Genomic DNA, 27,459 nt, shown 5'->3' on the forward strand with positions numbered 1-27,459 from the left:
CCCCAGCAGCACGTGTATATACCAGCACCTGTATGTCAGCATGCACCTCACTGGGGTAGGTGCTTGTACATGGAGCCCGTGCCTGCGTTTTGTCTGCGTGTGTTTTGGAGTAGGGAGCAGAATAAGTGGCTCAGAAAACTCTGATTGACAGCAGTAGTTTTAAGCTCATGCATGTCTCGCTACTTGTTCAATTTGTTTAGTCCAGTGGTCTCCTTTATTAGGAGCCTTAGGGTTTTTCTTTTGATTTGGCAGGATGATTATAATGAGAGCTCCTTAGTGCTACTACACCAGGGTATCTGCCCACTTGCTCTCAGCCTCTGCTGTATAGCTTGTGATTAATGTAAAACAGTCAGATGCCCTTCAGATCAGTTGAATTTGGGGATTCTATTATTAACATGAAAAGCATGCTGACCGCACAAAGCCCTTGGTGGTACCAATTAAAGACAGCATCAGTCAGCATTGGCACTTCTCATACCGCTGCTCTTTTTTGTTTCTTATTCTTTATTTCTCTTCATGGCAAATCTTTTCCATGGCGGTGATGTCCCACCCATCTCCACGTACCTGTGCCGTGCTCCAATCCCAAGGCAGGACTTCTTTGGGTAGCAGGGAAACACCTTGTTTTCCACCTTTCCTGCCCAATTTCCGCACCCCTTATCTGGCTCTCCATCCGGCCAGACGTGAGCAATGAGATTTGAGCACAATATCTCTTCAATATCATCATGCAGGGATGGGGAGTCTGGCCTGGATTGCCCCTAGTGGAAAGCCCTGTGGTGTTCCTTCCCCACTGGTGCAGTGGCTGAATTTCACAGTAAGACCCCAGCTTATCACCATTACCTTTTTATTCCAGTCAGTATTCCTTGAATATCAGAAGTGAAGAGCTGGATTATTCACAAAGTGTCCAGTGTTAAACCCTATTTACATGCAGAAGTTGTGCCAGCTTACCCTGAGGTTAAATCAGTGCAAACCCCTTCTGTGAGGACTCTTCTAAACTAATGAGAATGACCTCCCATAATTTCTTTAATTAAAGAACAACAACAACCTAAATCAAGATAAAACATGCTTCATATTAAATAAGGTTGGCCAAGAAAATGGTTTTGCATCCCTTGAAATGCTGACTACATCTTCTGCACTGACTGAATTACAGCAGTGCTTTGGGCAGAGCAAACCTCAGCTCTGGTATCTGACTTCAGCTCGAGCAGCAATGAGAGGGTGTTACATGTGCCCCCACCAAAGGCACCGGAGGTTCTGCCTATGAGGTGGCCAAGCCCTCTCCAGCACTCTGTGATAAATCCCATGCAGCACTTTTGATGTTTCACAAATTCATATAAGGTGTCTGGATCAAGACAAAGTGTTCTTTCTCATGGAAGCTCCCCCTTCCCTCACTGCGCTGCTCTGTGCTTGTCAGGAAGGAATAAACCTGCACCATGGAAGAGCAGAGAGAAAATCCTTCATTTCTGAAACTTTATCTTCCACAGTCAGGCTTTTTCTTGCATAAGGCTCGTCATAAATCTGGGGGTCTTGTAACTTTGATCTATCTGTTCCCTCTCTGTCTACAACACGTACTCTGATTGCGCTTCTTAATGGTCTATGAGGAATTGAGGAACACTCACGTAAGGGAAAAAACAGTGCTGGTTTCTTATTTCTCTGCTCATTTGTTAGGAAAAAAAGACCTTTAGAAGCTACATAGATGACCCTTTCAGCTGTGCAGGCAATGGCTATCCTCCTTCCTTTCATTGCTGATTAGGAAGGAGCTGAGCACAGAAGTAGTGTTGTTTCCCACCCAGCAACAACAATCTCATCACCAATATCATGACCATCTGAGATCATCTTGTTTATCTCAAGATATCCCCTTCTAAACCAGCTGCTTTCTAAGTTTGTGCTGAGAGGTGATTATTCACCTACTGTACACAGATCTAAACCCTTCACTTGCTTGTATCACCCATTCACATAGGGGTTGGTGTTTCCTTATAGTACTCGCCCCATCAGAGCTCAGACCCTCCTGTAAGGGGCTCTATGCACAGCAAAGCCAACTAGCCCCATGAAGCTTTGGGATATCAGTGGTGTTCACTGTGTATCGTACTGTAACAACCTTATGAACAAAATCAGTGTGATTAATCCTAGCAGAAAACGTGGGCAAAAAAGGAGTGTGATTTTCTCCTCAATCAATACAATGGAGCTCCCACCAATCTTTGAAGAATGTTTTATTCATGCATGAAAAGATACCAGGGCCCCAGTATATTATAGTCTTTCATGTTTAGACCTGTAAATGAACCCAAAAAGAATCGCAATATTTTGCTGCCTGCTCCACATATAGACCCAGCTTTCTAGTATATAAATTAAAGATAAACTGCATTTAATCCCATTAAGCATTAAAACGTAAGTAAACAAATTGACTAACAAAATAGAGGGGGATGGCAGCAAAAGAAAATAAGCTCAGCAAATAATTGGTTCTAAGGAAGTTAATGAAAGTTTGTGGTGTGCTTTTTATACGAATAGAGTTCAGAAGAGCTGATGGTTTTGAAGTGTTACTCACAAATCTCCCGTATCCACAATAGATCTTTTGTTAAGCGTACCTGCACATTTATTGTGTATGACAGCCTAATAAAATGAAGTCATTTGAATAAACACTGTATCGGAATACCCTATCTTCTGGGTGGCAATGCACATTTCCCCCGCTGAAGGAAACATTTAACATTCTCCCCATTTTAATACTTTTAATAAATATTTGCAATTCCTGTGATAATGCATAATGGCAGAGCCATGCATTGCCTCCAGAATGGATGTGGCTGCTGGCAGGTGGCCATTTTCCAATTTTCTGTCTCACTAATATACATTTATTATGTATTTCTAAGGGCTTTATATTTTTCCTTCCCCCTCCACTATTTGGCTTGCCATAAAATTGCTATTCCATAAGAGAAAGCGCTCGTGACAAAGAAATTCCAACTGAACCTGCCACTGACAAATGGACATCTGCTGGCCAAGCCAGAGAAGGAAAGCATTTCCCTGATGTAGCTCTCGGTTTGATCCCTTCCCATCAGCCAAAGGCATAATATGTTTGGCTCAGAGACTCCTATTCCAAACTGGTATCAAGAATCAGCTCTTGCTTAGTAATGTGTTCTGAAGTGTGACACTGCATTGCATCATGTTCTGCATGACATGACATGAAATAACAGAACGCTACACGATGGGTTATGACACAGGGAAGTAAGATGCAAGTGAATATTATGCATTACATATTTATTCCTTTCCCTAAATGGTCTGATCAGGGCATATGATGAGCTGTGAGTGGTCTCTTCTATACTGGCTTTCTACAATAGCCGTCATTATAGTATCTGAGCATCCACCAGTGGATAATTAAGCCTCTATTGACAGATGAAATCCTTGAATCTTTCAATAAGCACATATCGTTCTCTTATATTTAAGTATCAGTATTCATTTGAAGAGCACGGGAGCAGTGACTCTCTAAGTATGAAGCATAAACAGACAGGCAATAAGAAGTGGTAAAACTACTCAAATGATGCATACTTATCCTCTAAATGGAAGGAAGCTGATTTTGTAAAACTCTTTAGTGCATTCACAACAAAGCAGGGGATATCCTGTACCACAGCACATGTGCTTCTTGAACATCCTTTCTGGTAGCAGATGATGTTCAGGGAGCACGGTTTGTTATCAGAGAGCTATTTATGATGGCCAGGATAGAAGGCCACTGCATAAATATCTGCAGCTCTCAGGAACTGAAACATGATGGTGAAATAGATGGAAAGGAATATCTCAAATAAGCAGAGGGACAGAACCTCCCCACCAAAGGTGACTGCAAATTCAATAGCTTTTTCTTCTGGTTTTATTCAAAGCTGTGAAGCAACGGGATAATCCAAATTAATTATATACTGTTTGTTACACAAAACTCTATTTTGATTAAACTAATTCCTGGAATGATAAATACAGGCTCTCCAGCAAAGGATAAAGACTGCGCTGTACCGGTACTCAAAACATCAGGAGAGGTGGATTTGCTTTATCAGATATTGTTAAATATGCTCAAAAAGAACTTCTTGGCCATCAAGAAGTGACAAAACATGGTTCATTTTGGCACCTCCCATACACTTGCTAACACCAGGGAGCACAATCCCACCTTGCTTCAGCTGCACCCTGCACAGTAGAAGAGGCACAAGCAAGGGACATGTTGTATGGCTGCAGCAGTGACCGCTGAGTCTTCCTGCAGAGGCTCACAGCATCCTCAGCATCCAGTCTGAATAAAGGGGCAAATCCCCACCAATTTCATTTCACTTCTTTCCCCTTGTGCAGGCCTTACAGATAACTATATTGATGTCAGTGGCAGGTATAGACAGGCTGGCATTTGCTGAACCTACACTGGCTCAGTGGAGCTTGGCAAGCTCAATTAGGTGGTGGTATAAAAAAGGAATGGGGCCGTTTGCTTTGATGAAAGCAAAGCAGAGCTGCTGCAGCTGGAAGCTCACATTTTCCCTGTCGTGCCCGACAGAGTGCATTTGCTCAGGAAAAGTTGCGATTCCTGTTAGATTACTGGTTGGCATTTGACTGTAATTCATAGAGCAGCAAAGGCTACAGAAGGTCTAGTTAGGAAAAACGCTGCTGAGCGGTGTGTAATAGCTGCTGGGGCTGTGTTTGAGTTAATCCACTGCCATCTTTCTTTATCTTGGTCAGACACCACATTCATGTTTCCACCAAAGCAGCAAAGTGACTTTTCATTATGCAAACTACTGTTGCTTCTTGGGCTGGGAAGCCCTCAAAGAGGGTAAGGGAGAGGGTATCATCTTTCTCTGTCCCTTAGCTAAAATAGGACAAGGCTCCAAACAATTAACTGAGGATTAGGAACAGGCTGTTGTACAGGAGGTGAACCTTGGATTCGCTGCGGGATGATGGCAAGTTGCTTTATTGTCTGCATTTGTGGTTTTCCCTTTACTTGACCTGTGCTGGCCCCAGTTCAGGAAAGAACCACTGTTTGGAAAAGTGCTTATTGGACTCAATGTGAATGTTTCAGTGCTTTCCTGAGCCGGTCCCGGCAATACTGCAGCACTGGGGCTGTGCACGGCAAAGGCATATCTCTCACTGATGATCATGGGCTGATGCCAGGGCTCAGACTGCAATTGGGAAGTGCTCAAGTAGAACTCTTTTTGTCCTTTTTTTTTTCTTTTTTAACTGAAAATTAATTGTGTCTCATTCTTCTTCATGGAAAGCATCTATTTTGAAAGTAATTCAGCTGAAAATCATGAGGTTTTGTTGCAAACTTTTCAGTTAACCACCAGATTTTATCACCTGTCTGAAACATTATTGGAATCTCAAGTATGTGTTCAAAAAGAGAATTATTTTACATAAATATTACTAGATATTTATGTAAAACACATATTATATATTTATAACATATAAATATATATTATATATCAGTAAAATATAATATATATGTGTAACTATGTAATATTTAATTATATAACAGATATTAAAATACATAATATATATCTATATATTTATACATCTTTTTCACATATGATTTATGTAATGAAGGATAAAAATGCTAATAAGTAGTTGTATAAATTATTTCTTATAGGGTGATGCTCTAATATCATTTATATAACACAAATAGTGTTATAACACAATATAACAAATGGTTTTATATTGTTCTATAGAAATGCATAATTATATACAGGATTAAATTAGGGATTCAGGAGAAAAAAGAAGTTTTCTTCCTTTGGAATGGACAATATTTGAATGTTGGGGTGAACAAGGGCCCCTCCTAATGCCTCCTCCTGCCATTTCAGTCAGTGTCAAAGTGCTGCTCAGGTGTTACTTCTCTATTACTAAACATTAGACTTTTCAACCTGCTCTGTTTTGGGCTACTTGATTTCTTCTTCCTGCATTTACAGCCTTGCTGCCTGTTGAGAACTACCGTGGGGCTTGTTCCCATGCAAGATGCTCTTGCAATGAACCCATCTCACACTGGAGAACTGTGGTTTGATTCCATTTACTTTGTTAAGCAGGGGATACGTCACTAAGAGTTTGCGTTGCTCATGTTCAATGCAAGTTGATAAGAACCAGATATTTGAAGGAACAGAGAAAAGTAGATTAAAGATTTCCTGTCCCCTCATGGTTAGCTTTCTCTTAGATGAAATGAAGACTCTGTGAGCGGGCACAAGCAGGTGATACAATCGGTTCTCTACCAGTAAGCTGACAGTATCACGGTCTGAATCTGAGCATCTTTTGATAATGATTTCCTTGTGAGAAGAATTCACATATACATATTTCTTCCTTTGGTGCATGCATGCTGTTTCCTTAGCAATGAACTGCGGATTATGGTGCAACTCTGGTGGGTCAGTTGTCGAAGTACAGTAATTCGCCTAAGCATTTTTTCTGAGGGGTGCACTAGTATTTTTGAGGCAGGATGCTCTCTGAAAGGGGGTTCACCTGAAGCTTTAATCTCAGAGCACAAAACTTGCCTCAGATACAAACAGCAGGTAGATGAATGGGAAAACAAAGAGATTGCTGAAGAAAAAGACAAACTGCACTTTGCCCAGACGATGCACTTGAGTGGGGAACCTGATGGTCATGCAGAGATTTCAAGTTGTGCTGGTGCTGCATCGTGGTACCCTGACCCTTTAGAACCTCAACCCCCAGACCTGCAGGAGACCATGTGCATTGTCCCAGCAGCGAGTGCCTTGCTGCTGATTTCATCCGTTTCAGAGTTTAGATCCCTTGCAGAATGTTTCTCTGAGCTAACTTTTCACTACAAAGGGAGGCCACTAAAGAAAACAGAAGAAACAAAACCCAGCAAAATCAAGTACAGAAAAACCACCTGAAAACAGGGAAAACTGGGATTCTCCATGAATCTTCTTTGGCCCATACTTTTTATAAGTATTTAATAGGATACCTTGTAGGAATAGAGGGCAGGAGATGCCTGCATGAACTTAAAGGACAGCCTTTCCCTGTCACTCCTTTTACAGCACGGTCCACTAGTCCTCCTACCAGATATTGCTTGCATAGCATCACCATTTCTCTTCGGATAATCAGTATAGGTTGGTAATAATGCATAGCAACATACAATTAAAAATTAATAGTGAAATGATTACATTATTCTCTTGTAGCAGAACCCCCTCCACCTTCCAACAAAGGCCTTTAAAGCACTTTGGCTGTTTCCCAAAGTAGCTGATTAATACCCTGCCTAGCGCTACTACCATGATGCACACGTGCTATTGCCAGGCAGGAATTGCTACTGTCCATCCAGGAATGGGGCAGGTAGCAGGGATGCTCTGCTCAGCATCCGTCAGCCCACCATGCTTGGAAAACCTGCTCCAATGGCAACAGCACAGCCAGCCAGTGTTTGATACTACTGGAATCATCCGTGGCATTTGCAACTGCAAGACAAGGCGTTGGGAAGTCTGGAGAGAGGGGATTTGCTTTCCTCACCGCCAAAACAAAGGCTTTGCAATGTTACATATATTATTCTGATCACAAAAGTATCTTGCATTAGGGCTTTCAGTGTGAGATAATTGACCTTGACATTGCTTTCAGCTGAGGGCACGTAACTCTTATCGCAGTGACTTATCTTGAAGGAAAGCGTGCAACTGCAAGGAATATTTACTTACCATCTCCTCTTTCTTTTTTCTGTGCTCTGCAAGGACAAGTAGGCAGAAGTGTAGTGAGGGATGGAAGGCATTTTATGCGGATGAACACATGAAGAGGTGATTATGTATTGCTAAAAGTCTAATCCTTGGATAAACTACAGTTTGCTATTAATTCCTTGGACTTGCTTAGCTGCTACTTAACATTTCCATGACTTAACAATTATATTCTTGAGCTAAGAGTAACTTTCCAACCAAATGTGTAGGGATTAGAAACATTGATAATTATATTAATTAATATTAATGGCAGTGACAATATTTGTAGTCATATGACAAACACGAGGAAAGCAGGGCTTTAATTTTATCAATTAATTCTCTTTCTAATTGCTTTCACCATTCAATTGTCAGAACGTGTTCCACTTGCAGCAAGAATGTGTCAAGCAGGAAACGGGAAGTTAAGGGGAAGGGGAGATGTGTGTTTGTATATGGCATCGTCTGTTACCAGGCACACATTTAGCCTTGGCTGTGGGCTTTGCATTTTCTCCTATTTATTATAATTGCCAACCATATGAGTAATGGGTTCAGTCTCAGTTGAGACGGGTTAGTAGGCAGAGGCAGTCAGGAGCACAGAATGCCACTTACTGAGGAGCTCTCCATGTTATCCATGTCCCTCTTCCCACACCTTGCCATAGGTGCAGGATGAGCAGAGGACAGCAAGCCAAGCAGACCTTGGAAAAGAGAGCTCAGTGTGTGTATCTATACAGACTACTCAGATTTGTTTAATACATCTGGTTGGATCGAAGTTGTCTCTAGAGAAAGGCAGAGAGCTGCAGTCCATTGGCCTTAATCCTTCCCTGTGCTCCCATATCTTCATACTGCTCCACCAGCTCAACACTGCCATAAACCCAACCTAATCCACCCTAGCACTCCCTGGTGTGAGGAGAATCCCTCACCAGATCCCTCACTGAGCATCACAGCTGCCACAGAGGCTTCTTGGCACCAGGAGGGAGGTGAAACCCTCCCTGCAGATGTGTCCAGCTCATGGAAGAGCCAGCAGATGATGCTCTTGCTTGGTGTCCCAATAGGCTGGGGGTGTGCAAAACCCAGCCATAGGGATGGGAGCATCCATTGGGGAAAAAACACATATCCATAAAGCTTTCTGCATGAAAATCTTCATGTCCTGAAACCACTTTCCTCAGGGAGATTTCAGCCTATAAAGAAGCTTTAATGTGTTGAAGTTTCCCTCCGCACAGAGCCTTCACCACATAACAATCCAAGAGGCTAATAAAACAAATAATGCCTATCTCCCGGGGCAGTAAAAAGGAATGCCACCAGCTAAGAACTGTGCCTTCGATGGCTCTGCAGGCAGACACCAACAGCCCCTACAGCTGCTAATCCCCTTCCATGGCTTTACATTCGCTGCCCTCCCAGTCAATGCCTGGGTGCTGTATGGGATGTTTCAGCATCTGCTTTTCTTCTCAGCTCATCCCTCCTCTGGTCTTCCTTTGGATCTCATCCCTGTTAACACTGACAATCCCACCCAACACTGCACAGGATGAAGGGAGCTGTCACCCAGTACATGCTGGTTCATTTGCCTTTTGGCTTTGCCAGCTAAACTGGGACAAGTTGCTGTCTGCTCTCCCCAGCTACATGGGTATTGGGGGAACATGTCCTGGGGACTTCCTTATCCCCATCCCAGTGAATGTGGGGGGTACTCACTGATGAGGATTGGGGAATACTCCCAGATTTCTGCTTCTTGTCGGCTGGACGCTCTGCCCATTCCATTCCCCCTCCCTGATGACATCCAGAGCTGCTCCCCAGCACATTTGCATCTACGCATATTTTTAGGCTAAAACCAGGCAGCACGATTCTATCTTGTTGTGCAAGACTATCAAAAGGCATTCAGGATAGATTCGGGTCTTTTGTGTGGGTATAAACGTTGCTGCTTCTCCATATCCCCATCAGGGGACAGAGCTCAGAATTAGTCCTTTTGTGTTTGTTTCCACTACACCGGGATGGACCTGTGAGGCTTTGCTTTTCCCCATCAGGAAGCAGAGATTTAACGTATTGAACGCACCAGAATTGCTTAATGAGTGCTCAGTGAATATTAATAAAAGTTTGGACGTGACTCAGGCTACAATGGATGAGAAGTTTGAAAGCTTTGGTTCAAGATTACAGGAGGCTGTGAGAAAATATGGTCTCCAGCAGCTAGCATATAGTGCGGATATTTCACTATCCAGGGATCTCTAATTACTAATAATGTACAGGAACAGTATGATATGTCCTTACAATCGCAGAATCCTTTTCAAAGATAATCTTTAATAGTTTATTTGACAACCTGTAAAATTATAGAAAATTATTAGGCTGGGGAATTACAAAAATCCCCATGGCACAGTCAAACAATAAAATTATAATTACCTGTGGGTAATTGAAATTTAACTGTTTTTTTATTGTATATTACACATCAATAGCAACATAAGTTCAAGAGTGTCCCCCTCCCCTCCCTTTTCTTTTCCTTACAGAAGCGGGGAAAATGGACAACCCTGCTGGTAGCTTGTGAGCCCTTGTCACAGAACAGGGCTTGAACAATTTCGATTAAAGCAGTACGTTCGAGACTGTCATTAGACCTGCATTAAATTACATATCTGGAATGTTAAAAATAAAGAGTACTGAAGCTTATTCACAGCTGCCTGTGGTAAAGTACGGAGTCAAGGTTTTGATTATCTTTAAAGTTCTTATTTTTCCCTTTTCTAAAACTTATTGTTTCATCAAACAAATATCTAGCACATTTAAGAACAGTATGAGCACATGAGCAGAATTGCTTAAGATGGATAAAGCATTAGCGTGTTTCCATTCTGTGCTCGGTAGTATTGTTTAGTACTAACAATGGTAATTTATCAATTATACAAGGGGGAACAAAGCACTTCACCGGCTCTGAGCTCCAGAACTACCTATTACAAGGCCCAAAGCCTGAGACCCCTTCCATACCTCGGGAGGCATCATTTAACGTGAGCGCTTGCATTACCAGGCTTTGCCTTGTCCTCTCTCGGTGACCCCACGGTGGCTGCTCAGTACTCAGCACCACGGCACATCAAGAATTCCATGGCTTTTTTTTTTTTTTTCCTAAACCAGGAAAATTATAACCTTTTTTCTTCTTTCCTTCTGAACCAGGGCTCCTGATAATGAGGCGCGACTGTTCCCTACCCCTCCTGGCTGCAGCCTGCTCTTCTTGTCTAGGAGGTGAGCCCATCCACTCCCCGCTTGCTGTGTCGCTTGGGATGGCATTAGAGATTTTTAGACCAAGCCTAAGGACAAACCCCAACCTTTTTGGATGCAGCACAAACCCCGAAATACGGTATGTTGGACAATTCATTGCCTATATGACAGCTTTGTTACATACTACTGAGATGCACAATGATGGTGTTTGCTCCTGCACAAGAATCAGGCTGGTTACTTCTATTTGTTTCTGTAAAGTGCTTTGTGATCATGATGTGAATGTAACTGCACAAGCTAAAATAGCTCTGTTTTATTAAGAGTTTCAATTAAAGTGTTTAATAGACAGATTTTATCGTGAGAGAGGCATCACAAAGGCTGAGTACAACATAATAGCAAGGCAGGTATTGTTATGATTATTATTACTATTATTTATGTATAATAATTGAATTATTAACTGAAAACTGGGAAATCAAGTCCCTGCACCCCAGAGAACTCACAATAACATCTTTTTTTGGGCCAAGCAAAGCATCTCTGCTTTGTGGCACAAGTAATGGTGCATATAGCCCGGTCTGGAAATCTGTGACCCTGAATGGGTTTTCCCATTTCCAAAGATCAAAAGTGGCAGAAATTCAGTTGGATCCATCAGTGCCTGCCTTTTCCTCTTCCCATCGCCTTTTCCTCTCTGCCTGCTGGTGTAAGGGCCATCCCTGCACATTAGAGCTGTTTACTCCGTGTCTGTTTACTCAGCAGAGCAGTTGGAAAGTTCTCATCAAAGTGGTATTTGAAGGCCTTTACCAGGAACCTGAGAGGTATTTTGCCTTCCTCCTTGTGTTTTGGCCTCCTAAAATCTAAAGTGGAGCATTTGTATTAGGGTTAAACCAAGAATAAATCTTTCAGAAGGAGAAACCCCAAGAGGGACTGTATCATCAAAGCAGTTAATGGTCTAAGCTAAAGCAGAGAGGCAGGCCCCAAAATCACAGTCCTTATGCCAAATAGCCATGACCTCCTGTAACACAGTAAGGAGACGTAGCTGAGAGAGTTTTGTTCTGCTCTAGCTGTTTCCTAATCTTGACCCTTGACCAACACCTGAAGGCCATAGTAAAGTTTTCCTCCATCCTTACCTCAGCCCTCATTCCCTGGCAGATTCCAGCTGCTGAGCTCAAAAAAGAGAAGCTGGAGAGCAGTTGTCCACTAGGATTTATATATACGGGATGCTTGGAAGCTAAATCTTCCAACCACTAACACGCACCACACTGTAAGACAAAGAGCAGGAGATAAATTTTCCTGCCTTTGAAATTTCTGCTCGTGTCACTCACCCAGGCTAATTTTTACCATTGTGACTCCAGTGAGAAGAGCTATCCTGACGTGAGTGTCTTACTCTGCACTGTGATGCCAGGATGAAGTGAGCGCTAAGGATGAGCAATTGTAGCGCTGCCAGGATTCAAGCCAGGTCAGATTTGTCATTTGCTAAAAGTGCCTTGTTTTTTGACGTAGAAATCAGGGAAAATACATTGATGCAACATGTGGAGAAGGACAAGAAGATCAGTATTTGCCCCTATAAATATGATTCAAATAGACCCAAGCCTCACGGTAATGGGAAAACATTTCCAAGTGAAAACAGAAGATTTTAGGGATAGCCATTGACACTGAGTGCAACATGATGGGAGGGTCCAAAATCAGGGAGCTCCTTAGGGAAATCCTCATTAATGATCCTCATTTTGCTCCCATCTGAGGGTGTTTGAGCTCACAAGTGTTTAGGTAAAGAAGGCTGCAAGCCTCCAAATGAGGTTCGGCTGTTTTTCCTTCTCATGGATGAGGTTAGAAGGTTAATAAAGGAGTTAATCCTGGTCTGCTCTGCGAAATGGAATAGCTCACATATGTGAGGCTTCAAAAGGCTTTGGAGTGTGTGTGTATGGGTGGTGTTATTTCCTGACAGAGCTGCCCAAGAAGACAGGGGGTTGGTTTTTGGAAGAGGAGTTTGGCCTTTAAGTAAATCAGCTGGAGTGAAAATAAAAAAGTAAAAAGTAAAATGGTTTTGAGAGTGAATCCTAATTCAGTTGACTTAAACTTTTAAATATGTTAAGTTTGAAGGGCAAAAAAGAAATAGTCAATTTAGGGAGCATTAAGCTAAAACATCTCTCCTCAAATTGGAAAAACAACAAGGATAATAGTGAGCAATAGGATACAGATTCAGTCACTGGTTTGGTGGACCTGGAAATGTTTTGTGTTGCCTTCACTCTGGCCATTTGTAACCACAGAAGGGTTGCAGAGCACAGGCAGAGGACAGGCCCTGTGGGTAGAGCTAGGGGCTGGACACTCCTGTTTCTGGCCTCCACATTATGCCCAGCTGACTACAGCACCAAGAAGTTATTTATAAGGAGAGCTGGGTGTCCATTTGCTTTCCAGCACTGAGGGAATGCCTATTGCACAGCACACAAAATCACCTCAGGCCCTGTTAGGTTCTTCTGGAGAAATATATACTACAGTCAGGGTTACTTATATGCCTCCATGACATGATATTCTGCACAGATGAGGGTCCACAGTAAGGAACAGTGTAAATGTTATAGTCGATATCCCTTGGCAGAGAAACTGCACTGCAATTTTGTCTTTCTTCTTTCCTTCCTCCTGCACAAGGCTCCTGTGCTAGCAGCTAACCATCTCCTATAAGGAAATGGCATTGAGTTAGAGTTATATAGTGTATCATATTAAATTTTATAACAGTGCTTGGTGTTTTCAGAAGACTTGGGGGGGAAACAGCATCAATCAAGGAACCACATTTGACAGACTTGGAAGGGGCCTCCTGGGTCATTTTGTCCAAGACCTCTATGAAACAGGAAGGCTTCTGCAAAAGACCTTTCCCATAAATGTATCTAACCTTTCCTTAAAGACACTGAGTGATTGTGCCATAAATACCTCAAGCAGGTAAACTAGTCTGATTGACCTTACGATCAAAAAGTGGCTCCTAATACTGTATATAAGGGACAATTTTCCATTCCTTCAGCTGTAGCTAAGCAAGAAAAAAGGCCAAATACACAGTAATGGGCAACAACACAGACTGTGCAAACAGTTTTGCTTTCGCTTTACTGCCATCCCCTACCATAAATCTGGATGTACCACTGATACTTGGTTTCCCAGTGTAGTGGCTGCGATCCTCATGGTATCTATCTCACTTTGTCTCTGCCTTTTGTAGAGCCAGCATTACAGAGTGTAGAAGTAACGAAGACGTACAAGCAGCACTTTCCGATTCAGAAAGCCATTCAAAACCTTATGCCATGTAGTTAAAGTATTTATTTCTATTTTCTATTTATTAGAATTTGTGAGCTGTTTCTCATCAGGACCACGGCAGCTGGGGGAAGCACAGGCCTGTCTATGCCTTCATCAGCAGTGTCAAAGAATAATTTTCATTCTCTCCCAACAACTGTGCATACAGAAAAATAAATACCTGGTAGTTCAGCTGTTTGTGGTTGCAGAAGTAATGCACTGTGTGCTGGTTGTGGCCCCATCCTGCTCTGCTGCCTTTCTCTCAGTGAATATTACAAGTGTCTCTCTGTGTAGATGTGTTATTAAATCACAGATACATTCAGTTCTGAGAGCTGCCTCAGCTGCACATAAACTATCTTTGCCTTGCCTTTTTCTGCCTTTTCTGATGGTGAGAGAGCTGAAGGCTGTTCTCTCTCCCGCCTGTTTCTGTCAAGTGCATGGTACTTATGGAAAGGGGCTGTCTCATGGTGTCCACCTCACCTGGATCACCATTACCTAATTCATTCTGGATGCAGGAGAATGTTAGACACCCTTCAGTGCATCCTTGCAGCTCCCAGGGAAAAGCAAGTCTTAAAGGCTGAATATGCCACCGTGGTGCTGCTGTCAGCTGTAGGAATGAACAACCATCTTATAATCACACAACAGGTTTTGCTGTCACCAGCCACTTGCTGAATGAACATAGAGCATCACACCTAAATGAGACACTGAATCGGTCCAGTAAAAGCCTGTGAAAAGGCTTGAGACAAATGTTATTTTAAGGGATCCCCAGCAGGCCCAGCTGGCCAGCCTGCTTTACCACACAAGCTCCTAACAACTCTGTTCACAACCTGACCCAGAGAAGCATACTGCAGAGAGGCTGAGGAACACTCTAAAGGAATTTCTTCTTCAGAAGACCTGAGAAAGAAGTTTGGCAAGGTTGAGCTGTCCTGAGCTCGGTTTCAATGACCATTCAGTGCTCTAGGGTAGATCAGGCTGTCTTCCTGTTTTGTTTCCTGGGCCAGGAAAACTGGAGTCAGGTCCTGAAAGCAAAAGACACAAAAAAAGTAAGGTAATGTTGACAGAACACGATGATCCTGGGTTTGAGGACATGTTGGTGCCTCCGCATGGCCCTACCTACACTTCTGTGCTGTGCCTCCTTTATGCCTCATGCCTTCAGACTTGCTCTTACTTGTCCTTAGCTCAGTGTTGATCATTTCATAAAGATCTTTTCTATAAATGCCTTCTCTATACAATTAACTAAATGCCATCCTTTCTCCAGAGTTTTAAAGTATTTCCTTAGTATTTAATCACATAGCAATATGGGCTTGAATACACCTTGTCCGGTTGTTTAAGGGCAGAGGGTGGTGAGATCTTGACAACTCAATCTGATATCATAAAACCACAGGGGAAATACCTATGCCAAGAAAAGGAATGCAAATACTAACAGACCTGCTGTTCATTGCTTATATTCTTTTCAGCCATTGCTGTCTTCTCATTGAACCACCAAAGCAGGCTCCCCTCACCATAACAGCTCATCCTCACCCCTGTCTTGCCCTGAGCTCTGGCTGTTCCAGCAGCCCCTTCTCTGCTGAGACAATTTGAATCCCACAGCCATTTGCTTACACAGGATCCGAGGTACCTAACTCACATAACAAACTCAGGTTTGCTTCATGTTGACCTGCTTCAGTCCCTGCATCCCCTGTTTTCCACTTGGTGTTTTCCATTCCCCAGATTGTAATACATAGAGATATATAATGCATAGAGATATGTAATATGTAGAGATATGCAACACATAGAGAAACACAGGTTTGTTCTGTTCCACTGAAGGGGAAATGAAGACAAACAGGGATAGTTTAGCTCTTTTATTATTAGTGTTATATCCTTTTTGAGGGAGGGTTTTTGTTTTAGCCCAGACGAGTTCTGACCTGTACCCGTGCTGTTAGGTACTGCTGGAAACAAAACAGTGCGTTTGCATCAGATGCTCCTAAACAAAATATAATGACCAATATCATAGAGATTTTCTGATCCTGTTCAGTGAACAAATGCCAATCAGAAGCAAATATGGGGCTGCATCTTGCAATCCATTTGGATATTTACAACAGAACATGGCATATCATTTAATTGAAATTTGCAGCATGCTCAGTGTAATTAATGCTGTGCAGTGCCTAGAAAATCCTGATTTCTTAATGTGATACAATGCATGCATGCTGAGACCTTTTTTTTTTAAACTACTGTATCATTTTGGAACATTAATGGGGACGCACAACCATTAACCAGGAAAAAGAGCTTCGCTCACTTGGCTCTTTATGAAACTTCCATGCAGCTCCCCAAAATATGATGCAAACTACAGGTTTGTTTTATGAGAGAGGGGGGAGTCAGAGATTTAATTTTCCCTTGACACAGCATGATGCCTGAATAGCCAGGCAGCTATTCCTAAATTATGTGCATTTCATTCCTAGGAGCTGTGAGCATTTTGAATGGGCTGTTGTTAAATACAGTACACAAGCATAAATACTCGAGGGAACAGCTAGCTGAGATTTTGGCATGAGCAGAAATCTGTTATCTATCGTGGAAGTATCTGAGCACGTAATAATAATGCATATTGATTTGTCAGGAGTGCTAAGAGAGGGGTTTGGTATTCTGGGATGAGAACTGTTAAACTTGGGAACATCTTGTGTGATTATAATAAGCCGTGGTATTTGTGTGCCGTGGTTCTGGCAGGGACAAAACTACTCACACATAATCTTTAGACCTGAGAGGCTGGCCTGGCTCTCAGTTTTGGAACTGAACCTAAGAGACTCAACGCATGATAAAGACATATATATACATATTATATATAAACATAATACATAAATGAAGCATAGGGAGTTTACAGCTATATCTAGATAGGTAACAAAAAGGCAGTGTGCTTGGCAAGAAGGGTGAGGGCCAAAAGCCCTTCAACGTCAGGAGCTTTGCAGCCATGATTTCAGTGAGCTTGGCTATTAGTTTCCTACTTTATCATAGAATGATAGAATCATAGAATAGTTCAGGTTGGAAAGGACCTTAAGATCATCAAGTTCCAACCCCCCTGCCATGGGCAGGGACACCTCACACTAAACCATATTACCCAAGGCCTCGTCCAACCTGGCCTTGGACACTGCCAGGGATGGAGCATTCACAACCTCCCTGGGTAACCCATTCCAGTGCTTCACCACCCTCTCAGGAAAGAACTTCCTCCTTATATCCAATCTAAACTTCCCGTGGTTAAGTTTTAACCCATTACCCCTTGTCCTACCACTACAGTCCCTAACGAAGAATCCATCCCCATCATCCTTATATGCAGGTCTGATTTGAATTGTGCAAAAAGAAGAGAAAAAGAAAAGGATTCACAACCCCTATCACTTTCTACCCAATCACAGTTTCTACCAGAACACGCTATAAAAGCTCTGTTTATAGACTTGTTGATAGCAAAGCAAATTTTTCAGGTCCTCTAAATAAATCTGTTCCTAAATATAATGCTTCAACTTCTATATTCTCATCTGACACCTGACAATTCAACCTTAAGAGTAATTGGTCCTGTCTTTGAACCTCTGCAAATACTGTATGAGGAGGGTGGACAATTTATTGATTTAGATTGATTTTTGCAAGAAGCATATGAGGCAGATACAGTACGAGGTGTCACACGCTGTATATATGACAGTCCTCGAGACCATCCACAGGCATTGAGGCAGGGTTCAAGAGTATGCCCAGGTAATGTTGAGCCAGCGCTTGCTGCATGATACCTCACTGAGTGATTACCTGAGAGAGAGACATCAACCAGAAACAAGTGAACGGGCCACGCTGGGATTTCAGGGTGAGATGACATGGCTTTTCTGTTGGGAAGCAGCCCAAGCCATGTGCAGGAACCCAAAGGGTTATTCTAGGGCAGGTTGCCCAACCCACTGAACTCTTCCTGTTGATGAGCCTTAAGAAGGGGCTGGAGGAACGAACAGCTATTGAAATGAATGGTCAGGCGTTTTCATGCCTGTTAAGTGCGTTTTTCAGTGCTGTGGTTACTGGAGAACCTTAGAAGCCAGGGCAGTGGATTTGTTGGGAGTGAAAACATTTGTGAACTGGCTGTTTGGTTTGTGACAAAAATTGTCATTGATATTAACAGCTCTGAGCCCCAGGAAAGCCCTAAAAAACCCTAGGGAAATAGCAGAACAAAGGGGAACAGAAACAAGATGGCACTGAGGGTCTTATCACTGGGGAGGATGATTAAGATGTGAGACAGAGGGCTGTCCCACTTGTGTACCAGTTTGGCTGGGGAAATCACCCTCCTCCCGCTGCCTCGCTTCCCTCATCTATAATGAGGGAAGGAATAACTTTGCAGCACACTTTACACTGGCATTGCATGCTAACTTCATTACTGTTTGCAACAGCCTGTGCAATCCTCAAGAGGAAAGGAATAATAACAAATGAAAAAAAAAGAATGATAATTAGCAAGCACACAGTTTTCATCTCTAATCTTCATTTCAGGATTCACTCTTCCTGATGTCAATATTTTATAACAGAAGAATGAGAGATGCAAAGTTTCTGTTTGATGGAAGTAAATTCAGATTTAATATTGCTGGGGAGCTGGGTGTTTAATACACTGGAGCAGGCTGCAGGCAGCTCCCCTGTTTGCTGCTCCTTTGTCCCAGTTCAGGAGCATGCCCGTGAGCAGGGAAAGAAATGGAAAGGGGCTGCTCTGAATTTTCAAGGAGTGTTTTGGGGGGGGAATGACAGTACTTTGTCATTTAGCTCTGTCACGACGATTGGGAGTGTCGCACAAGGAAACAACATGACACACTCCTGGTAAATGAAGAGTTTTCCAAGTGATGTACAGCTGCCAAAGCTTTTGTTTGGTCACAGAGTGAGGCAGAAGAAAAAACACTCTGAAGGGGCACACATAAAAGAGGTTTCCTAGAACCATAGAATGGTTTGGGTTGGAAAGGACTTTAAGATCATCCAGTTCCAACCCCCCTGCCATGGGCAGGGACACCTCACATTAAACCATGTCACCCAAGGCTCTGTCCAACCTAGCCTTGAACACCACCAGGGATAGAGCATTCACAACCTCCCTGGGCAACCCATTCCAGTGCCTCACCACCCTCACAGTAAAGAACTTCCTCCTTATATCCAATGTAAACTTCCCCTGTTTAAGTTTTAACCAATCACCCCTTGTCCTGTCACTACAGTCTCTAATGAAGAGTCCCTCCCCAGCATCCTCGTAGCCCTCCTTCAGATACTGGAAGGCTGCTCTGAAGTCTCCAAAGTTTGTTGTAAATTGGTTTCCTCTGTGTGTTTATCCAATTGGCTATACCCTATGAGCAGCAGGAAAACACCCTCTTATATCACACACCCAGCTTCCAACCTGCTGAGGACTTTCCACAAACTCTTCAGGAATTTCCCTCTTCGTTAAATTGGGTTGGCTCTCATTAATAAAAGAATGGTCTAATGGAAAAGAGTTTCTAAAATTATACTGTAACCTAGAATTGCAGGATTCAGCTTTCTGTGCCTGAAGAAAAAGATTCCGAGGCATTAAACTTACTTTATCAAGCATTGCACCTGACATGCTCTCATAAATTTTACATACATTTTAACTTATTTTAATATTATGCAGGCTTGGTTTAAAATATTCCCATGAAGTAACTAAAATGAAGCTGCTCAGCCATAAATTAGAGCTAAAAAAATACTTGTTCCCCCCCCGCCCCATCAATATTTCTTTACTTAAAATGATGCCTTGTATGTAAGTTAAATTCTCCCCTCCTGAGATAGTTTGTGTAGCTTAACAGGCCTTACCACAGAACCAGTGAGCTCTATTTCTGTAGGGTTAAATGAAGGCTCTTCACTGTTTTAAAGTGTCTCATCTAAAAGCACATGAGACAATACTTCAGCAAGGCCCAGGGCCCACAGCTGAAGTTGCCACCATGTTCTTATATATGTAGGAGCAGCCCTGTGTTGGCTGGGCAGATGAAGGGATGATGGGCAGCTCTGTGGTGATGCCTCTTGCAGCCCATCATGGTCCTGACACCTCAAGGATGCCCCTTTGGTCGTGACATCCCTTTGGCCAAGATCACCATCCAGCAGGTAACACCATCATCAACAACTCATCACAAAGCTCTATTTGTGTCCCCATTTCTGAAGCCATTTCAAAGGCCGAGCTAAATTACACAAACATTTGCCTATCTAGACATAACAGGACTGTTATGAAATCCTGTCAGCTTGTTGCCATTTAGCCTGAACACACGCTGCATGTGTCTGTCGGGCCATACTTGGGCAGCTCTGTAGCACGCACCCTGTCCCAGACACTGCGGTGATTATGTCTGAATGCTCCTTATCTGATTGAAAAGCCGACAATGCCGCACATCTGTGCTCGCGAGGCTCTGCTGCCGCACTGCCACGCCAGTATTTATTTTGCTTCTCCAAGTTAGTTTTCCTTGAGAAGCAGCAGGGGCCTTCTTCAATGAACTGAAAAATGTGTATTGTATGAGGGTCTGTGGAGGGTTTGTGCTGGAGTGCAGCGGGCAAACGCGAGCTGGGGGATGACATTTCAGTTGAACATTTGGTTTACATCTTTATATGCCAAAAATATTAATGTCTTGACTTTAGCAAACTGAATTCAGCACATTATAATCTTTTTTTTTTTTTTCCTTTAAATGAAGTAATTATAGCCAAAACATTCTGTGGGTATTTATTCTTCCTTCTCAAAGGTGGACTTTTGCACATGAACATTTGGGTTTCGGGGCTGAATTGTCAGTAGCTGCTCACTTGACACTTCCCCGTTAGTTTGCATTGGAAACCACCAGTAGTTTCTTTTCTTGTGTTTATTGTGTTACCCTCAGAGCTTTGATCAAGACATTTCGGATAACAGCAAATCCAGTGAAATGCCTCTCTGATAGTTTTGAAGCAGAAATGAAGAATGTGGTTTGTGTCAAAGGATCTGTGGAGACAGTTAAGGTAACTGAGAAGCGGAAGGGCATGTATGGAAGCGCAGCTGAACGTCCTCTTCACATCTAATTGCATCAGGAATTCTACATTAACATGCAAGTCCTGTCCAAAGGGAAAAAAATAAAAAGCTTATTTTTAGGTAGAAGCCCTCAGTGGGCAGTAAATTACCCATAATATCCCCCAAACTAGCAATTAGCCCTGTTTGCTGACTACCTGAATTGTTTCACAGTAGTTCGGCACAGGCTTACCAGTTATCACCATACTTATCATCAGAGACGCAGCGTTTGGTTCCCGCAGCGCCACATACTCTGTGCCTAAGGTCAGCCATAATAACAAATATGTTTTATTTGCTTCTTTTGGCCCTTCAGAACTGTTTTCTCAGGCTTTTAGTATATGAGGAGAGCTGATGCTGCCATGCAGCTTTAAATGGCAAGGATCTGAAAACAGGAAGCGATTCAGAAGTGTGAGTATACTTTGGTATTAGTGAATGTGAGTGATTTCTGTCAATTCCCCTGTTAACAGATAGCCTTAAGCATCTGCTCTGAGAGAAAAGAGCTTTCTACCAATTGCTAGGGTTTCCTCTTCAGAAGTTCTGACACTGGAAGATGTTTTTCAACACAAGCCTGTACCTGAGGAGTGTAAAACTGGAAAATATGGAAACAAAAACCTATGGAAATTCTTTCCTTAAGGCTTCTGAGCAGTTTACATACCCCTGAATACAAATGCTTTGCAAAAATAGTAAGTCAGGTTTGAAAACAAAATCTATATTGCCTCCTTTGGCAGTAGAAATGATCATGGGCCTATACGCACACACAAATGCAAGCACACATATCCTAACAGCATTGTTTTCCCTGAACAGGCCTTGGTTTTAAAGAAAGAAAACTGAGAGTGACTTAAGCATTTGAAACAGAACACAGAAATGTTTGGACCTGAAGCATTAAAGTTCTGATTTTAAGCACTGTGCACACCTTTATGACTAATGCTCTACTTTACACATTATTTCTCAGGCAAATCCAACTGAATTAACATACACCTACTATCACCATTTAAATCCCATTTTCCACGCAGGTTCTGCATCCCATCGTACTGACATGGACCTGTAACTCTGCCTCTGATCTGGACTAGGTCTGAGTCCATCAGAGAATGAAGAAGACAGAGCAGGAATTCACGCTGAAGAGGAGCATCTGACAACTGCTGCTCGTTTGCAAATGCTCTCCAAGAAGCAGAAAATGGGAAGATTGCCTTTGTCTGGCTCTGGCTAAAACGCTTCAGCTTCTTGTTTCACAAGCAGGAACATCAGCTCTGTGAGCAGACAAACTGCCTCCTCCGTGTAGCCAAGAGAGGCTCTCAAAAGAGCAAACCATCTGTTAAAGGGTAAGCCATCGCTCTGACTCTTTTTGCTCTTGTAGGGACAGATTAATGTAAAGCACAGTGCAGGGCTACAGGTTGGTAGAAGGAAACAGCCCTGAGCTGCCCTGCCACTTTATACCTACTGATGATGCTGGACAACAAAGGCAAATGACATCAAGAAGACTAGGTGAAAGAATGATTCCCTTCTCAGTCAGAATTTAAGCCAGGACACGGGGAAAAGAGTCATACTGATCAACTTTCCCATGCTGAGAATTGCTCAAAATGACCCCAAACCTCCACTGTTTGAGCAACAGATCCTCATGCAGGGATCCACAGGCAATGAGCTCCAGCTCAGTGAAGCAGTGACCCTACTGAGATGCAAAGTGGTTGGCCATCTCCATCAGGCACTCCAGGGGAAAAAGGGAAGCCTTGGTGGGGACAGTGCCAACCTTTTCCTAGGGAAAGATAAAGTCTTGAGGTTGAATGTTAGTTCCACCCTTATTAAACCAGGCCTTGACTAAGAAAAATAGAAATAAGCTGACCATAAATTCACAGTCATCCCCATTGTGAGCATGTACGTGGATACCTGGCCCAGGCAGGCAAAAGCAGATTGATTAAAACACAAGGTTCACCTTGTTTTCTGAGCTGAAAGCTCATGCTGTGTCTTGGCAGAACAGGCATGTCAGGCCTGTAATAACCACTTGCTACCTTGCTTCAATCAGCATTAAAACCAGCACAATATTAACATCTTGGGGAAAATCCATCTGGAAACTGCGTTCTGGGGAGAAAAATTGAAAGGGAGGGAACTGGATACCACACCCAGCGTTTGTTTATGTCTTGACTTCATGGTGACTTTAAGGAACTTCAACCTTTTCCCTCTCCTCACCCGAAAAGGTTGATTTTCAAACATTCCCTGTTAAAGTGCAGAGCTGAACACTTGTTCAGAACGATGTGGCAAAGAACAGCGGTCCTTCAGCTGAAAGAAGTAAATTACTTGGTCTGGCAGAGGTTTGCATTTGCTACTTGGTGTTACTCTGGAGGAGGCTTTTGTGTTCACATCTTCCCACAAATCCCCATGCTCAGTGCAGCAGGGTGGCATTACCTGGGACCAAGCCAGCCCAAAAGAGGCTGTTGGGCCGTAAGAACCATGTGGTCAGAGCATCCTCACACCGCGATTTGGCACAACCACACACACTTGGATGTGGAAGAGAAGCTCGGTTTATGCCTTAGGGATTTGAGGTCAGAACACAAGAGCTGGGTTTTAAAAAGACTCTGTGTAAAATGGTTACTTTCTGCTGACATGGTAATACTGAAACTGACTTTTTCCTCTTGATGTCCTGGTATGAATATAGACTTGACTTTATTTGACAGCACCTCTTCTTTCTGTTGATGCATCTAACATTATAGCTTCAGGATTCAGGGGACACTTGTGCTTGGCATGAAAAATTTCACGTAAATCCTGTTGCAGACAAGTTAATGCAATGCTAAGTAAGTAAGGGAGCCAAAGAAAGCCTTTGGCTATCATTTACTCTAATTTTTTTCACCCCCTTTTTTCCTGATGTGCTGTATTCCACCACTGATAGAGTTTGAAGACTACTAATGATGTGCAGCACACATGCTCTAAAATCCATGTACTCCATGTGGCTGCATCACTGCATTACTCCGCATACTCCAGATCATTTGGCTCAGGAGTAGTTTTAGATGGCATATTAGGACCAAGCTAAGCTGTAGGTATGTATTCAGTGATGCTTAAATGTAATGCCTTGCCCTTCCTACATCCCAGCCTGTGGTATTCTGCCCTCCAAAATTCTGTTACCATGGGCTTCATTGGCATTGACAAAGTAGACCCTTTTTGCCTTTGTGTCTCACTGGAAAATAAACCACTGGGGCTGGTTTGCCAGCCACCTCTTTTGGCCAGTTGGGTGCAGCTGCCTCACAGACCCAAATTTAAAGGGATTTGGGTAGGACAGATTTAGGCTCCGTTTTTATTAGAGCTGTTGGGTAGGTACCAGGGTGGACAGTCGTCTTTACAAGGGTGAGCATGTACTAAAGGACCTAAGAGCATTGGCCAACTAAGTACTTAGCAGAGTGAGTAAATATCTTATAATTAAGCCTTTAATTGAGAAGTCTGTATTTAAAATAATAAAATCCTGCAGCTTCCATATGAAATATTACCTGTGTATGGCAGGGGGCTGGGGTCACATTCACTTTCTCCCACTGTTCTAAGAGCTGTTTTAATAGGTGGAGATATAACAAGTACAGGGCTTGATATGATAAGTAAGTGAACCACAACACTTAATGTATTTGCAGGAAGACATCTGAACAACTAACACTAATAACTAGCAGGTAACTTTGCTTAAATGAAGAAACTTTGCAAGTCACGTTCATTCAATCAGGGAAAAGAAACAGTGCCAGGGAAGCAGTGCATCCGTGCAGCACACTTTCTGTCTGCAGCACAAATGCTATGGTTTAACTTTGAACTACCTATGTGGGGAGGAAAAAGTTATCCTGCCTTCATAAATGAATTTGGGAATAATTATATATAATGGAAAAAAAAAAACCCTAACAAACCCACATTTAAAAAAATCACATCTGTTCATGGACACTGAATGGAAAGGGATGTGGAGTTTGCAACGGTGCTAATTCATTATAAATTAGTCCCATTTTTGATTGGCAACAGAGACTGAACACAAACAGAATTACATTAAGGGCAACAAGAGTCCAGGTTACAAAGACAAGAGTAAGGCAGTCGAACTTTTGGAAAGGCAGCTACAGGGGGGACAGATCATGCTGGGATCTGTTCAGCACTGGTCAAAAGAGCACTGTAAATGTTTATTTACTTACTTATTGTACTCATTGGCTTCTTCAATAAAAGAACCAATATTACTTAAAATCTCTGTCATGCAGTTCTCTCCTCAAACTGCTGAAGCCTGTCCCCAAGCTTCCTGCACTACTGTTGAATGCATGGAGTTGGGTCAGTGCTGCAGTAGCATAAGCGGGACAGAAAGAATTGCATCACATACAGGACAGAGGTGGAAAACCCTCTGCAGGGTAAGGATGCCTACAGGAGACCACTACAAGGCCTTTCTCTGAGTGCCAGGGTTATGGGCAGGGGTTTAGAACAGCATCAGCTGATAAGGCAAAAAGCACTTTGAATTGTTTTCAAGCCACACAATGATTAATAAATACACCTGTTTTATGAATTTCTGAATTGTGCACCAGTGCAAATCCACGTTAATATGATTGAGGTCAGTGGAGCATCAGTGGGAGAAATAAGGGTTCAGGCAAGATCAGAGGCCAAGCACATTTAAAACTAAGGCTCCATGAGGGATTCTTTGCATCACCCCAGTTTTGTACACCCAAAGAAGCTCACCGCTCTGGCTAGAATGAGGAGGGTTTCATTTCCTTTGGAATGCTGGGGTAAACTGTCCTTGTACAAAACGCGTTCAGGGTCGAGTTTTAGGCAATATTTTGTGCTGCAATAACCACACCATGACAGACAGACAACCTCTGCATCAGATAAGAGGAAAAAAAATCCTCTTCTGCAGGTCAGTACAAGGAAGGAGCCTGACAGAGCTATAAATACAGGCCCAGAAGTGTGGAATCTGCTGCATTAACTGCAGCCATGGGCCGTGTTTAGCTTTTTCCCCAACATTTCAGGTGTTTAGACAAAGAGCCAAATATATACATAGGGGAATCCCAGCTGCTCACTGTGAAGTGATTCTCTCTGATAATTGCTGTGGAGTTTTTCAGACAGTTACTTTAGAAATACATAACTGATGAGAGGGAACTGAACTGGGTCCAATTTGTTATGTGTCCAGCCTCAAGCTGAGAGGTAGAAGCTGCTGAAAAGTGAGGGAAAAGGCTGATCACTTTTCCATTTGCCACGTACAGGCCAAAGAGACTCAGTGGGGCCAGATAAAGATTTTCACATAACAATTTAAATGCTTTAATCAAGAAAACCCCTGGTCACCAAGCAGCTGAAGTCAGACATTTACTTTATGCAGCTGATTTCCAGAGGTGTGTGAATATGCTGCACTGCCCAGTAAAGGCAGAGAGTGACGAGGAGTGCTCGGAGCACAGGACATGATAAAAAGAAGAAAGAACCCTTCATGATGGTCTTGGTGTGTGATGTTTTTAAATCCTAACTCCAAAGGTGCCCTGGACGAGCTCTGCAGGGAGAGGGGTGGTGCTGAGATCTATGCACATAATGGTTGGGAGACAGAGGGGTGAATGGCTGTCAGCAAGTGCAGTCTGGCTTTTCTTGGTTTTAAATGTGAACCCAAACTCTGAAATGATGTGCATTTCCTGTAGCTAAAGGTTACCATTGGCTAGAAAAAGGTTCTGAGACTCTATTTTAAAAGCAGTGTTTAACACCAGTGTTTTTACAGGATGGTGCTGGCTGTGTGGATGCAAGTGGGAAGTCTCTCGAGGCTCATCTACCACTGGATTAGCCGAAGTCATGCCTAGGTTAGCGCAGCCAGAAGGATGGTAATGATAAGGCAAGAAAGGAATGAATGCGCAATGGGAGGGGAGTGACTGGTGATCTATTGCTAACCCAAAGAGTTGGTTTACTCACCTTGCCAGGGAAAAGACAGAGCAGAAGTGACACAAAACTTTATCTAAAGAAATGTTAAAAAGAATCTTCTCCTAAATAAAATGAACTAATTAAAATTAACATTGTGGTTCTTTTTTTTCAACCCAAGAAACAAAATTGCTTAAAGGGTTTTTTTTCCCGAGTGTCACTTTGGAAAACACGTTCTCAGCTTGGGGATGGAGAAAACCGAATCTCCATTCCAGAGGGTTCCACTGAGGCATCCATGGCATTGGGCTGTGCCACAAGGCTGGGGTCCAGAGATGCCAAAGACTCACAGCAAGCTCAGAGACAGTTTGCAAACAGCCAAGTCACTGCATAGAGGTCATCACTACAGACACTCAGCTAATCCAGCTTCCAGGCTGACCTGGAGTGAAGAACTGGTGCTACCACAACCTGAAGTTGACAGCCCCTATGGCAAACCAGTCATCTCATGCTTGAGTTCCCAGCACAAGTGCTAGATTTAGAGTATTATGAAAATATCTGCATTCTGAAGTGCTGTGAATTATACCAAAT

At 42.8% G+C, this 27,459-nt stretch overlaps 1 long non-coding RNA gene across 1 annotated transcript; it reads right to left on the reverse strand.

The window, feature by feature from the left end:
• Nucleotides 1-9,888: 9,888 nt before the first annotated feature.
• On the reverse strand, nt 9,889-15,758 carry LOC133214119 (uncharacterized). Its single transcript, XR_009725995.1, has 2 exons — nt 15,588-15,758; nt 9,889-15,459 (listed from the first exon to the last, which is right to left on the reverse strand). It is a non-coding gene; the product is annotated as an uncharacterized LOC133214119 (long non-coding RNA).
• Nucleotides 15,759-27,459: the final 11,701 nt, after the last annotated feature.

This window comes from Neopsephotus bourkii, unplaced genomic scaffold (assembly GCF_033783945.1).
Source record: "Neopsephotus bourkii isolate Nb327-2 ecotype Australia unplaced genomic scaffold, CSIRO-AGI_Nbou_v1 NB_873, whole genome shotgun sequence".
NCBI lineage: Eukaryota > Metazoa > Chordata > Aves > Psittaciformes > Psittacidae > Neopsephotus > Neopsephotus bourkii.